Here is a 16,063-nt window from a genome sequence, read left to right as displayed (position 1 = left end):
TGTAAATTTTATTTAAACCAAATTTAAAATTAAATCAAATTTAAAATTAAATCAAATTTTAAATTGTATGTTAATCCAAAAATATAGATGACGTTGTATGGTATAGCCAACACTTCCTATTGGCACAGGTCCCTTGTTCTGCACGTTAATGGTGGCTTAGAACCCAAGGGTTGCATGTAGGACATTTATTTTCTATTTTTTCGAGATAGTCTCCGTTTCTTGTACCCTGCATACCACCGCCCCTGAAAACTGAAAGGAAATGGCCTCGCGCGTTACAAATGATTCCTTGAACGTCTCCCATTATCCAGTACACTGTATGGTTTGGAAACTGCATTTTTCCATACTATCGTTTGGTAACTTTACACACCCTAGTCATCATAATCTACCAAAAAAAAAACAATATATTGCTCCACATATTAAGATTACTATTTGCTAAATCAACCAATGCCCACATCTTTCAAATTCTGTAACCTCTAACAATTGAAATAATGATAATTGCAGTTCTGGCTACTTGGTCCACGTTATTATAAACCTAGTTAATTCAAAAGGCTACATTACAATATCATGGAGCCATTCACCTATGGTCAGCAATATTGTACCTTAAATATAATAAGCCAAAAAATTCAACAGGAACTCTTGGACATCAGTTAAAAAACGCAGGCTAGTTTTAGTAATTTTAAAATATTCACTTTGCAGTGTGCAGATGGCTGTCAGACGATTACACTTTCCTTACACGCCCTGAACCTTCAACCACGGTTAAGACTTTACTTTCTTTGGGAACTAGCAGCAATTTCACTGGTTGAAATCTGTTGTTTAGCATAAGCTATAAACTGTTTCCAAAAAGTACAACAATTGAACATTTGAATTCTACATTATGTAGCCTACTGGATGTTACTATGACCCTATGGAATTAATATGTTTGATTTTAGTTACCAAATCATCGAAATTTACAATTACATTTTATAGATATTTCTTCCAAGATTACCTGTTCTATGTATTAAAAAATGGCAACTTTTTTCTCTTTCTTTTACTGCTATAGACTTTACTTTCTATTTCATGGAAACAAAGCTATTGGCTATCTACCTTGTAATAAGAGTTAAATACTACAATACATTGTCTAGTGCTATATACTAATGATTCCATAAACTCTCAGTGAAGTTTTGGGGCTATTACAATACGTGTATCTAGAAGTGATATAAACACACCGTCTTGTCAAATTTAATTTTATACGCATTTTGATACCTGTAATTATTTGGTATTATCAACCGTTACATATATATAACCTTTTTTTCACTAAATAAATCACGGGAAAGGCAAGACCTTTACACATATGGTGGATAGATACACACAATTTGTACAGCTGACTTGTCCATCACATGTTTTCATATGGTTGAAGGTTTGAACTACATGGAATTCATTATGATATTTTATTCCCCCTTGGTATAAAACTACAATGGATATAGCAACTACAGATTTTAGGAAAGGAAATCCTTGAGAAGGTTATGCGCCTATAAAGTTTTTTTTTTTTTTTTTAGCACAAAGAAGAAAATATTGTCAGATTTTTTAGATACTAGAAAAAATGGAATAAAGATGGAAGGATGCGTAATGTATATAAAACAATACTAGTGGTTACTGAATGGTGGCCATGGGTGTGGCTGCATTAAAGGTGTGGAGGCTCAGCTCACTTCAGAAATGTGCCAAATGTAATGTCTAATGCATATACTGAGGTACGTTAATTGCCTACTTTTTTTAGTATATCAGTTCTTGGAAGAGGAATAACATTTGTTGTGTTTGGGGAAAACATCTGAAAGAATATCAGAAATTAAAAGGATCTTAGAAACAAGGTAATTCAGTGCAGCTACTCATCACACGAGAGTTAGAGAATACACATTAAGAAAGGCTATCACAATCACTGACAGAAATCTCAGTAACAAGGAATATTTTAGGAAAACTGGTTTGGAGATTGGATTTATGAAAAGAACAGACACGCTTGAGATAAGGATTACAATGTTATAACAGAAAAGAGCTGATTTCATAATAACGGAAAGAGAAGTGATGAAGAAAATTATGAAAATTACACGGTCATGGAGGAGTAAGTGATGAAGAAAATTACACGGTCATGGAGGAGTAACTAAAACTATCATTAAAATCAACGTACATGGAAGAGAGGTAAAGCAACACCGGGAATAGAGCCTTTGAGTTCTTGCAGAAAGATAGAAGAAGTGGTAGGTTCTAAGGAAAGTGCCAATGTCAAACGAGGTCTTCAGAGAAAATAATTAGAAGGGAACAGAGAAACAAAGTGTGCAAAGTAAATTAAGGAGGGAAATAAATGTGATCCAGAGAACAAGTTTATGATGTAGCAATTCAGGATGAAAATTATGGAAATTATCTTGAAAGGGGAATTATCACATACTTGTAGAATTTGAAAAGAACGTTACAACATAACTAAGAGGACATCGCTGAGTTTGAGTGCATATGGTAGCAATTGTATCAAAGGAATTTCATATATATGTTAGGGTCTATCAAAGGATCAGACTTGAGTCCTTAGCCAACATAGTGATGGAGTCAACACCGCTAATAGAGGCAGGGGAAATCGGCTCTTTAGGTACTACACTTAAGGAAGGAGAAGGGGACTAGCTCAATACTTAATAACAAGTGTACTAGATGATGTTTCGAATTAGAGTAGATGATATTTTTATGCTAGATATCTATTAGAAGGAAATGGAAAAAGAAAGAGATGGATGACCAGATTTTGGTTTGAAAGTAAGGGAACTAAAGACTATAAAAACTACTAATGTCCATATGCATATGAGAGAGAGAGAGAGAGAGAGAGAGAGAGAGAGAGAGAGAGAGAGAGAGAGAGAGAGAGAGAGAGAGAGAGAGAGAGAGAGAGAGCATACGAGTTCTGATATACTGTAATACAAGTGGAGGAGATGGGAAACTAAAAGGCAGGTTTCAGCCAAAGACCCAACAGATTAAATAGGTGGAATAGAGTAATTAGCACATAAGAACAGCGTAAAGAACAAATTGATGATGTAGATAATATCTATAATGCAACAGTTTACGAGAAAAAAAACTACATATCAACCAACAAGCACCGGACAATGAGACTGTATTGATTCTGCGGTAGTCGTCTAAAATGTTAATGTTTGTCCCAGGATAAAAAACGTTGGTAAATTCAGGAGAATTAAAATGGTTATTATGCTACAGAAAATTGAAGATCGGGACGATGAAAGGAAAAATTATAATACCAGGAATTAAAGCTATAGTACAACAGGAAACTGAATAGAAACAGAATTGGTCACCTATTTAAGAATCGAAAAATCAATGAAAAAAAAAATACAAATAAAACAAAAATTGAAAATCTAAGCTTCCAAGTGGAGGACCCTGAATAGGTGGAACACGTCCTTGTTAGGCAAGCAGGTGAGAAAAAAGGAAAAAAGAAAAAAAAAACGAGACAACCAGCAGCCAATGGAAGATAACCCTTTTTTAAATGAGGAGGAGGAAGGGAAAACTTGGCGTTAAAGCCAGACGCAAAGGAGGATGGATGAGAGAAGAAAAGCAAAGGGTATACAAATCAGACCTCATAAAAGTAAGAAACTCTTTTTGAAATTAAGAACAAGAAACTTTATAGGGAATATTTACAAGGTACTTGTGAGTCAGGAATAAATTGCAAGTTTGTAGATGAGAGATGGCTATACCTTAAGAGCCAAAGTAGTTATGAGAATAAGTATTTTTCTGGCATGCTATAAATTATGGACATTCAGATATATCTAAAATAGGGAAAGAGTGATATGTAGAAGGCAGAAGTTTAATGGCATAATTAAGAAAGAAAATAAGATAGACTTTAGGAAGCAAAGTAGGAGGGTGCAAGCACAAATGATATATAGGTGCTAAGTGACCACTGTCATTTTGAGATCTATTGATTTTCGGATGCAGGGAAGAGAATGCCAGCACAACTCTTTTAGAGAAGCTACGCAACCACTGTGGCTAAAGAGAGAGAGAGAAAAAACAAGATTATGAAGCTGCTACAGAGACGGAAACTAAAGAGAGAAGAGAAACAGGGGATAAATGAAAAACAGAAAAAAAACAAGTTTTATAACAGCAGTACAGAACTTAATATCACAACAGGGGAGAACCCGGGATATCCAAACGTGAATGAATTTCAAAAGCAAAGATACTGGACAACGGAAATAGGGGATATACCTATTTTGAATGGTTGAATTTATAAACATAGGGCGGTTCAACGACAAATAACAGTGGAGATAACCTGTGAAAAATAAGCTTATGAAATCCTTTGCCTAATAATACACGTAAAATTTATGTCAAACAAAAAGTAGTAATCAATAATGAAAGTAATAAAATCTGAGGTGACCTAAATGTTGAAATGGGGATTTTAATAACAAAATAGAAGCATAAAACAATGCATCAATGAATTACTGTCTAAAGCAGGCAAAATATTATGTAAATGGAGCATGTTTAAACAAATGAACTGCAACAGAAAAAAATGAAGTTGGTACCGTAGATAACTTAGTGACAAGGGAAGAGAACGAACAGGGAATAACTGCAACATATGCAGTTTCAAATAAAGTTAGATTGCACTTAAACAAGATGTGAAAAGAAACACTGAAGAGTTAATTTATGAAACAAGAATTTACCACCAAGAAATCACAACTTAAAAAAAAAAGTACACCAGTTTCCTCAAAATACGGGGAAAGTTGATATACAGGTACTCATAGATACCTGAAGAAGATGCCAGAAAACAAGTCTATACAGTAAGGTATACAATAGAAAAGGGCTTATAAGAATGGAGGGGTTACTGGTGCAGCTTTTAAGGGACTGATAAAAAGACAGAATACCATCAAACGAGAATCGTTAGCTGTTTAGAACAAAAATGGAGGTCTGATTAAAGATGAGCTAGAAATAAAAACTTACAGCAATTCTACACTAGCACATTTAAATAATAAACTCAAAAACAAATGTGAATAGTATGAGTATAAAGAATAAGAAATAAAACGAGAGAGAGAGAGAGAGAGAGAGAGAGAGAGAGAGAGAGAGAGAGAGAGAGAGAGAGAGAGACTAGGATAAAATATTTTGATAAGTTAATCAAAATTTATGAATTCATGAATTAGGGCCACAAGAGCCTTTAGCCCTATAAGGTAAAGTTTAACGAAGTAGGACGGTAAGAAAGTTCAAGTATAGGAGGAGGCTATAAGGGGGTTACAACTGGGCCCCAAGGGGACACTGAAAACACACTTGAGTAATGTCTATATTACACCGTAGAGGGTGCACTAATGCCCCTATCCATCCACTACAGGGTTACTAGTACTTTGGGGGCATCTTCATTAGGTATGATTTAAAGGTTTAAAGGTCACTCATGAATGGCAGAGGCAAGGAACAGTGACAATGCCCTAGCTAGCAGGATAATGTCCTACAGACTGACCATATGATCTGCACCCAAGACCCCAAGACCGAGCTTCAGCGGGACTCGAAACCCACTACGGCTATTGCCAGTTAGGGACGTTTCCAATAGGCCACCACAATGCCTTCAAGAGCTTCGCAAAATATAGTCCAGCAGATGGCGTCAAGAACTTATAGGAAAAAGGTGGGGCTGAAATAAACCATCAATAACTTATAAAATTGATAATATAAATGATGGAAAAAATAAATAAGATAGAAATTAGAATGACGCACCAAGCTATGCTTTGCATGGGGAACGAGGGGAAAGGAAAAAGTACATATATTTTCAATATATCAGATATCCTGATGCAGGAACTAGATTATAGCGAATGATGATGGATTTTCGGTAGGCAGCAACGCTTTGCACAAACTTAGTTGAGCACTGTGGATGAAAGTAATATCACGAAACAAAAGAGAAGAGGCAATCTAAATGGTTTAGTATCAGAATCTCAACACACCATGGGGAAAAGAAGAAATACTAGGATATCAGTGACCTCGAAAAGATATAAAAGTTATGAAAGGGATGAAATATATGAAATTATTGAAATATGAAAACAGCATCAAACAGAACATTTTACCAGCCAAATCGATGTTTTGAACACCATCTGAATAATGGTATGATGTAGAGACAAGAGATTACCATATACTGGATGGTTAAATATACCATCAAAACCACATCTAGCACGAAAAATGCAAAGCTAACCATTACATGAAAACATGCTAAAGAAATATGAGGAACAAGATGAGAGGTTGAATGAAGTATACAAATAAAAATAGACTATGCAAAGGGTGCATACAGTAACATGCTAAAACGTAAGTGGAATAAGATACCTTGGTCTAGCTGTGAGATATAGGAAAAATTGCCAGTTAAAAGAGGTGGAAGTGAGGTGGGGGTAAATTTTATGGGGAAAAGTAAAATTGATATATTTTGAGTAAATGAGACGAGATGGGGATGATACAAGACAAAGAAGATTGTCAATGACATGTAGTGGACATGTACTAAATGTAACAAGACATGAAAGTGAGGTGGGAGTAGATTTTATGGGGAAAATTCAAATTAATATATTTTGAATACAAGAGACGAGATGGGGAGGATACAAGGTAAAGAAGATTGTCAATGACATATAGTGGACATGTACTAAATGTAACAAGGCATGGAAGTGAGGTGGGAGTAGATTTCATGGGGAAAAGGAAAATTGGCATATTATGAGTACAAGAGACAAGATGGGGAGGAAACAAGGTAAAGGAGATTGTCAATGACATGTAGTGGACATGTACTAAATGTAACAAGACATGAAAGTGAGGTGGGAGTAGATTTTATGGGGAAAATTCAAATTAATATATTTTGAATACAAGAGACGAGATGGGGAGGATACAAGGTAAAGAAGATTGTCAATGACATATAGTGGACATGTACTAAATGTAACAAGGCATGGAAGTGAGGTGGGAGTAGATTTCATGGGGAAAAGGAAAATTGGCATATTATGAGTACAAGAGACAAGATGGGGAGGAAACAAGGTAAAGGAGATTGTCAATGACATGTGATGGACATGTACTGAATGTAACAAGAGCTGGAAGTGAGGTGGGTGTAGATTTTATGGGGAAAAAGAAAATTGGCATATTATGAGTACAAGAGACAAGATGGGGAGGATACAAGGTAAAGGAGAATGTCAATGACATGTGATGGACATGTACTGAATGTAACAAGAGATGGAAGTGAGGTGGGAGTAGATTTTATGGGAAAATTAAAATTGGCATATTATGAGTACAAGAGACAAGATGGGGAGGATACAAGGTAAAGAAGATTGTCAATGACATGTGATGGACATGTACTGAATGTAACAAGAGATGGAAGTGAGGTGGGAGTAGATTTTATGGGAAAAATTAAAATTGGCATATTATGAGTACAAGAGACAAGATGGGGAGGATACAAGGTAAAGAAGATTGTCAATGACATGTGATGGACATGTACTGAATGTAACAAGAGATGGAAGTGAGGTGGGAGTAGATTTTATGGGAAAAATTAAAATTGGCATATTATGATTACAAGAGACAAGATGGGGAGGATACAAGGTAAAGAAGATTGTCAATGACATGTGATGGACATGTACTGAATGTAACAAGAGATGGAAGTGAGGTGGGAGTAGATTTTATGGGGAAAATTCAAATAGACATATTTTGAATACAAGAGACGAGATGGGGAGGATACAAGGTAAAGAAGATTGTCAATGACGTGGTGGACATGTACTGAATGCAACAAGAGATGGAAGCAAGGTGGGAGTAGATTTTATGGGGAAAATTAAAATTGGCATATTATGAGTACAAGAGACAAGATGGGGAGGATACAAGGTAAAGAAGATTGTCAATGACATGTGATGGACATGTACTGAATGTAACAAGAGATGGAAGTGAGGTGGGAGTAGATTTTATGGGGAAAATTCAAATAGACATATTTTGAATACAAGAGACGAGATGGGGAGGATACAAGGTAAAGAAGATTGTCAATGACGTGGTGGACATGTACTGAATGCAACAAGAGATGGAAGCAAGGTGGGAGTAGATTTTATGGGGAAAATTAAAATTGGCATATTATGAGTACAAGAGACAAGATGGGGAGGATACAAGGTCAAGAAGATTGTCAATGACATGTGATGGACATGTACTGAATGTAACAAGAGATGGAAGTGAGGTGGGAGTAGATTTTATGGGGAAAATTGAAATTGGAATAATATGAGTACAAGAGACAAGATGGGGAGGATACAAGGTCAAGAAGATTGTCAATGACATGTGATGGACATGTACTGAATGTAACAAGAGATGGATTGAGGTGGGAGTAGATTTTATGGGGAAAATTAAAATTGGCATATTATGAGTACAAGAGACAAGATGGGGAGGATACAAGGTCAAGAAGGTTGTCAATGACATGTGATGGACATGTACTGAATGTAACAAGAGATGGAAGTGAGGTGGGAGTAGATTTTATGGGGAAAAGGAAAATTGGCATATTATGAGTACAAGAGACAAGATGGGGAGGATACAAGGTCAAGAAGATTGTCAATGACATGTGATGGACATGTACTGAATGTACAAAAGATGGAAGTGAGGTGGGAGTAGATTTTATGGGGAAAATTGAAATTGGCATATTATGAGTACAAGAGACAAGATGGGGAGGATACAAGGTAAAGAAGATTGTCAATGACATGTGATGGACATGTACTGAATGTAATAAGAGATGGAAGTGAGGTGGGAGTAGATTTTATGGGGAAAAAGAAAATTGGCATATTATGAGTACAAGAGACAAGATGGGGAGGATACAAGGTAAAGGAGATTGTCAATGACATGTGATGGACATGTACTGAATGTAATAAGAGATGGAAGTGAGGTGGAGTAGATTTTATGGGGAAAAGGAAAATTGGCATATTATGAGTACAAGAGACAAGATGGGGAGGATACAAGGTAAAGAAGATTGTCAATGACATGTGGTGGACATGTACTGAATGCAACAAGAGATGGAAGTGAGGTGGGAGTAGATTTTATGGGGAAAAGGAAAATTGACATATTTTGAATACAAGAGACGAGATGGGGAGGATACAAGGTAAAGAAGATTGTCAATGACGTGGTGGACATGTACTGAATGCAACAAGAGATGGAAGCAAGGTGGGAGTAGATTTTATGGGGAAAAGGAAAATTGGCATATTATGAGTACAAGAGATAAGATGGGGAGGATACAAGGTAAAGAAGATTGTCAATGACATGTGATGGACATGTACTGAATGTAACAAGAGATGGAAGTGAGGTGGGAGTAGATTTTATGGGGAAAAGGAAAATTGGCATATTATGGGTACAAGAGACAAGATGGGGAGGATACAAGGTAAAGAAGATTGTCAATGACATATGATGGACATGTACTGAATGTAACAAGAGATGGAAGTGAGGTGCGAGTAGATTTTATGGGGAAAAAGAAAATTGGCATATTATGAGTACAAGAGACAAGATGGGGAGGATACAAGGTAAAGAAGATTGTCAATGACATGTGATGGACATGTACTGAATGTAATAAGAGATGGAAGTGAGGTGGGAGTAGATTTTATGGGGAAAAGGAAAATTGGCATATTATGAGTACAAGAGACAAGATGGGGAGGATACAAGGTAAAGAAGATTGTCAATGACATGTGATGGACATGTACTGAATGTAACAAGAGATGGAAGTGAGGTGGGAGTAGATTTTATGGGGAAAAGGAAAATTGGCATATTATGGGTACAAGAGACAAGATGGGGAGGATACAAGGTAAAGAAGATTGTCAATGACATATGATGGACATGTACTGAATGTAACAAGAGATGGAAGTGAGGTGGGAGTAGATTTTATGGGGAAAAAGAAAATTGGCATATTATGAGTACAAGAGACAAGATGGGGAGGATACAAGGTAAAGAAGATTGTCAATGACATGTGATGGACATGTACTGAATGTAACAAGAGATGGAAGTGAGGTGGGAGTAGATTTTATGGGGAAAAGGAAAATTGGCATATTATGAGTACAAGAGACAAGATGGGGAGGATACAAGGTAAAGAAGATTGTCAATGACATGTGATGGACATGTACTGAATGTAACAAGAGATGGAAGTGAGGTGGGAGTAGATTTTATGGGGAAAAGGAAAATTGGCATATTATGAGTACAAGAGACAAGATGGGGAGGATACAAGGTAAAGAAGATTGTCAATGACATGTGATGGACATGTACTGAATGTAACAAGAGATGGAAGTGAGGTGGGAGTAGATTTTATGGGGAAAGGAAAATTGGCATATCATGAGTACAAGAGACAAGATGGGGAGGATACAAGGTAAAGAAGATTGTCAATGACATGTGATGGACATGTACTGAATGTAACAAGAGATGGAAGTGAGGTGGGAGTAGATTTTATGGGGAAAAGGAAAATTGGCATATTTTAGTACAAGAGACAAGATGGGGAGGATACAAGGTAAAGAAGATTGTCAATGACATGTGGTGGACATGTACTGAATGCAACAAGAGATGGAAGTGAGGTGGGAGTAGATTTTATGGGGAAAATTAAAATTGGCATATTATTGAGTACAAGAGACAAGATGGGGAGGATACAAGGTAAAGAAGATTGTCAATGACATGTGGTGGACATGTACTGAATGTAACAAGAGATGGAAGTGAGGTGGGAGTAGATTTTATGGGGAAAATTAAAATTGGCATATTATGAGTACAAGAGACAAGATGGGGAGGATACAAGGTAAAGAGATTGTCAATGACATGTGATGGACATGTACTGAATGTAACAAGAGATGGAAGTGAGGTGGAGTAGATTTTATGGGGAAAAGGAAAATTGGCATATTATGAGTACAAGAGACAAGATGGGGAGGATACAAGGTAAAGAAGATTGTCAATGACATGTGATGGACATGTACTGAATGTAACAAGAGATGGAAGTGAGGTGGGAGTAGATTTTATGGGGAAAATTAAAATTGGCATATTATGAGTACAAGAGACAAGATGGGGAGGATACAAGGTAAAGAAGATTGTCAATGACATGTGATGGACATGTACTGAATGTAACAAGAGATGGAAGTGAGGTGGGAGTAGATTTTATGGGGAAAAGGAAAATTGGCATATTATGGGTACAAGAGACAAGATGGGGAGGATACAAGTAAAGAAGATTGTCAATGACATGTGATGGACATGTACTGAATGTAACAAGAGATGGAAGTGAGGTGCGAGTAGATTTTATGGGGAAAAAGAAAATTGGCATATTATGAGTACAAGAGACAAGATGGGGAGGATACAAGGTAAAGGAGATTGTCAATGACATGTGATGGACATGTACTGAATGTAATAAGAGATGGAAGTGAGGTGGGAGTAGATTTTATGGGGAAAAGGAAAATTGGCATATTATGAGTACAAGAGACAAGATGGGGAGGATACAAGGTAAAGAAGATTGTCAATGACATGTGATGGACATGTACTGAATGTAACAAGAGATGGAAGTGAGGTGGGAGTAGATTTTATGGGGAAAAGGAAAATTGGCATATTATGAGTACAAGAGACAAGATGGGAGGATACAAGGTAAAGAAGATTGTCAATGACATGTGATGGACATGTACTGAATGTAACAAGAGATGGAAGTGAGGTGGGAGTAGATTTTATGGGGAAAAGGAAAATTGGCATATTATGAGTACAAGAGACAAGATGGGGAGGATACAAGGTAAAGAAGATTGTCAATTGACATGTGATGGACATGTACTGAATGTAACAAGAGATGGAAGTGAGGTGGGAGTAGATTTTATGGGGAAAAGGAAAATTGGCATATCATGAGTACAAGAGACAAGATGGGGAGGATACAAGGTAAAGAAGATTGTCAATGACATGTGGTGGACATGTACTGAATGTAACAAGAGATGGAAGTGAGGTGCGAGTAGATTTTATGGGGAAAAGGAAAATTAGTATATTTTGAGTACAAGAGACAAGATGGGGAGGATACAAGGTAAAGAAGATTGTCATGACATGTGATGGACATGTACTGAATGTAACAAGAGATGGAAGTGAGGTGGGAGTAGATTTTATGGGAAAAGGAAAATTGGCATATTTTGAGTACAAGAGACAGATGGGAGGATACAAGGTAAAGAAGATTGTCAATGACATGTGGTGGACATGTACTGAATGTAACAAGAGATGGAAGTGAGGTGGGAGTAGATTTTATGGGGAAAATTAAAATTGGCATATTTTGAGTACAAGAGACAGATGGGGAGGATACAAGGTAAAGAAGATTGTCAATGACGTGGTGGACATGTACTGAATGCAACAAGAGATGGAAGTGAGGTGGGAGTAGATTTTATGGGGAAAATTAAAATTGGCATATTATGAGTACAAGAGACAAGATGGGGAGGATACAAGGTAAAGAAGATTGTCAATGACATGTGATGGACATGTACTGAATGTAACAAGAGATGGAAGTGAGGTGGGAGTAGATTTTATGGGGAAAAGGAAAATTGGCATATTATGAGTACAAGAGACAAGATGGGGAGGATACAAGGTAAAGAAGATTGTCAATGACATGTGATGGACATGTACTGAATGTAACAAGAGATGGAAGTGAGGTGGGAGTAGATTTTATGGGGAAAAGGAAAATTGGCATATTATGAGTACAAGAGACAAGATGGGGAGGATACAAGGTAAAGAAGATTGTCAATGACATGTGATGGACATGTACTGAATGTAACAAGAGATGGAAGTGAGGTGGGAGTAGATTTTATGGGGAAAAGGAAAATTGGCATATTATGAGTACAAGAGACAAGATGGGGAGGATACAAGGTAAAGAGATTGTCAATGACATGTGATGGACATGTACTGAATGTAACAAGAGATGGAAGTGAGGTGGGAGTAGATTTTATGGGGAAAAGGAAAATTGGCATATTATGAGTACAAGAGACAAGATGGGGAGGATACAAGGTAAAGAAGATTGTCAATGACATGTGATGGACATGTACTGAATGTAACAAGAGATGGAAGTGAGGTGGGAGTAGATTTTATGGGGAAAAGGAAAATTGGCATATTATGAGTACAAGAGACAAGATGGGGAGGATACAAGGTAAAGAAGATTGTCAATGACATGTGATGGACATGTACTGAATGTAACAAGAGATGGAAGTGAGGTGGAGTAGATTTTATGGGGAAAAAGAAAATTGGCATATTATGAGTACAAGAGACAAGATGGGGAGGATACAAGGTAAAGGAGATTGTCAATGACATGTGATGGACATGTACTGAATGTAACAAGAGATGGAAGTGAGGTGGGAGTAGATTTTATGGGGAAAAGGAAAATTGGCATATTATGAGTACAAGAGACAAGATGGGGAGGATACAAGGTAAAGAAGATTGTCAATGACATGTGATGGACATGTACTGAATGTAACAAGAGATGGAAGTGAGGTGGGAGTAGATTTTATGGGGAAAAGGAAAATTGGCATATTATGAGTACAAGAGACAAGATGGGGAGGATACAAGGTAAAGAAGATTGTCAATGACATGTGATGGACATGTACTGAATGTAACAAGAGATGGAAGTGAGGTGGGAGTAGATTTTATGGGGAAAAGGAAAATTGGCATATTATGAGTACAAGAGACAAGATGGGGAGGATACAAGTAAAGAAGATTGTCAATGACATGTGATGGACATGTACTGAATGTAACAAGAGATGGAAGTGAGGTGGGAGTAGATTTTATGGGGAAAAGGAAAATTGGCATATTATGAGTACAAGAGACAAGATGGGGAGGATACAAGGTAAAGAAGATTGTCAATGACATGTGATGGACATGTACTGAATGTAACAAGAGATGGAAGTGAGGTGGGAGTAGATTTTATGGGGAAAAGGAAAATTGGCATATTATGAGTACAAGAGACAAGATGGGGAGGATACAAGGTAAAGAAGATTGTCAATGACATGTGATGGACATGTACTGAATGTAACAAGAGATGGAAGTGAGGTGGGAGTAGATTTTATGGGAAAAGGAAAATTGGCATATTTTGAGTACAAGAGACAGATGGGAGGATACAAGGTAAAGAAGATTGTCAATGACATGTGATGGACATGTACTGAATGTAACAAGAGATGGAAGTGAGGTGGGAGTAGATTTTATGGGGAAAAGGAAAATTGGCATATTTGAGTACAAGAGACAAGATGGGGAGGATACAAGGTAAAGAAGATTGTCAATGACATGTGATGGACATGTACTGAATGTAACAAGAGATGGAAGTGAGGTGGGAGTAGATTTTATGGGGAAAAGGAAAATTGGCATATTATGAGTACAAGAGACAAGATGGGGAGGATACAAGGTAAAGAAGATTGTCAATGACATGTGATGGACATGTACTGAATGTAACAAGAGATGGAAGTGAGGTGGGAGTAGATTTTATGGGGAAAAGGAAAATTGGCATATTTGAGTACAAGAGACAAGATGGGGAGGATACAAGGTAAAGAAGATTGTCAATGACATGTGATGGACATGTACTGAATGTAACAAGAGATGGAAGTGAGGTGGAGTAGATTTTATGGGGAAAAGGAAAATTGGCATATTTTGAGTACAAGAGACAAGATGGGGAGGATACAAGGTAAAGAAGATTGTCAATGACATGTGTGATGGACATGTACTGAATGTAACAAGAGATGGAAGTGAGGTGGGAGTAGATTTTATGGGGAAAAGGAAAATTGGCATATTTTGAGTACAAGAGACAGATGGGAGGATACAAGGTAAAGAAGATTGTCAATGACATGTGATGGACATGTACTGAATGTAACAAGAGATGGAAGTGAGGTGGGAGTAGATTTTATGGGGAAAAGGAAAATTGGCATATTATGAGTACAAGAGACAAGATGGGGAGGATACAAGGTAAAGAAGATTGTCAATGACATGTGATGGACATGTACTGAATGTAACAAGAGATGGAAGTGAGGTGGGAGTAGATTTTATGGGGAAAAGGAAAATTGGCATATTATGAGTACAAGAGACAAGATGGGGAGGATACAAGGTAAAGAGATTGTCAATGACATGTGATGGACATGTACTGAATGTAACAAGAGATGGAAGTGAGGTGGGAGTAGATTTTATGGGGAAAAGGAAAATTGGCATATTATGAGTACAAGAGACAAGATGGGGAGGATACAAGGTAAAGAAGATTGTCAATGACATGTGATGGACATGTACTGAATGTAACAAGAGATGGAAGTGAGGTGGGTAGATTTTATGGGGAAAAGGAAAATTGGCATATTATGAGTACAAGAGACAAGATGGGGAGGATACAAGGTAAAGAAGATTGTCAATGACATGTGATGGACATGTACTGAATGTAACAAGAGATGGAAGTGAGGTGGGAGTAGATTTTATGGGGAAAAGGAAAATTGGCATATTATGAGTACAAGAGACAAGATGGGGAGGATACAAGGTAAAGAAGATTGTCAATGACATGTGATGGACATGTACTGAATGTAACAAGAGATGGAAGTGAGGTGGGAGTAGATTTTATGGGGAAAAGGAAAATTGGCATATTATGAGTACAAGAGACAAGATGGGGAGGATACAAGGTAAAGAAGATTGTCAATGACATGTGATGGACATGTACTGAATGTAACAAGAGATGGAAGTGAGGTGGGAGTAGATTTTATGGGGAAAAGGAAAATTGGCATATTATGAGTACAAGAGACAAGATGGGGAGGATACAAGGTAAAGAAGATTGTCAATGACATGTGATGGACATGTACTGAATGTAACAAGAGATGGAAGTGAGGTGGGAGTAGATTTTATGGGGAAAAGGAAAATTGGCATATTATGAGTACAAGAGACAAGATGGGGAGGATACAAGGTAAAGAAGATTGTCAATGACATGTGATGGACATGTACTGAATGTAACAAGAGATGGAAGTGAGGTGGGAGTAGATTTTATGGGGAAAAGGAAAATTGGCATATTATGAGTACAAGAGACAAGATGGGGAGGATACAAGGTAAAGAAGATTGTCAATGACATGTGATGGACATGTACTGAATGTAACAAGAGATGGAAGTGAGGTGGGAGTAGATTTTATGG

At 37.1% G+C, this 16,063-nt stretch overlaps 1 long non-coding RNA gene across 1 annotated transcript in view; it reads right to left on the bottom strand.

The window, feature by feature from the left end:
• Positions 1 to 11: 11 nt before the first annotated feature.
• The window catches only part of LOC137656431 (uncharacterized), a 92,602-nt gene continuing 76,550 nt past the window's right edge, over positions 12 to 16,063 (bottom strand). The window contains exon 3 of the long non-coding RNA XR_011046969.1: positions 12 to 249. This is a non-coding gene — a long non-coding RNA (uncharacterized lncRNA). The remainder of the gene's footprint in view (positions 250 to 16,063) is intronic.

This window comes from Palaemon carinicauda, chromosome 1, assembly GCF_036898095.1.
Source record: "Palaemon carinicauda isolate YSFRI2023 chromosome 1, ASM3689809v2, whole genome shotgun sequence".
Taxonomy (NCBI): Eukaryota; Metazoa; Arthropoda; class Malacostraca; order Decapoda; family Palaemonidae; genus Palaemon; species Palaemon carinicauda.
Note: the sequence above shows the minus strand (reverse complement) of the source record. Positions and strands in the feature narration are given on the sequence as shown.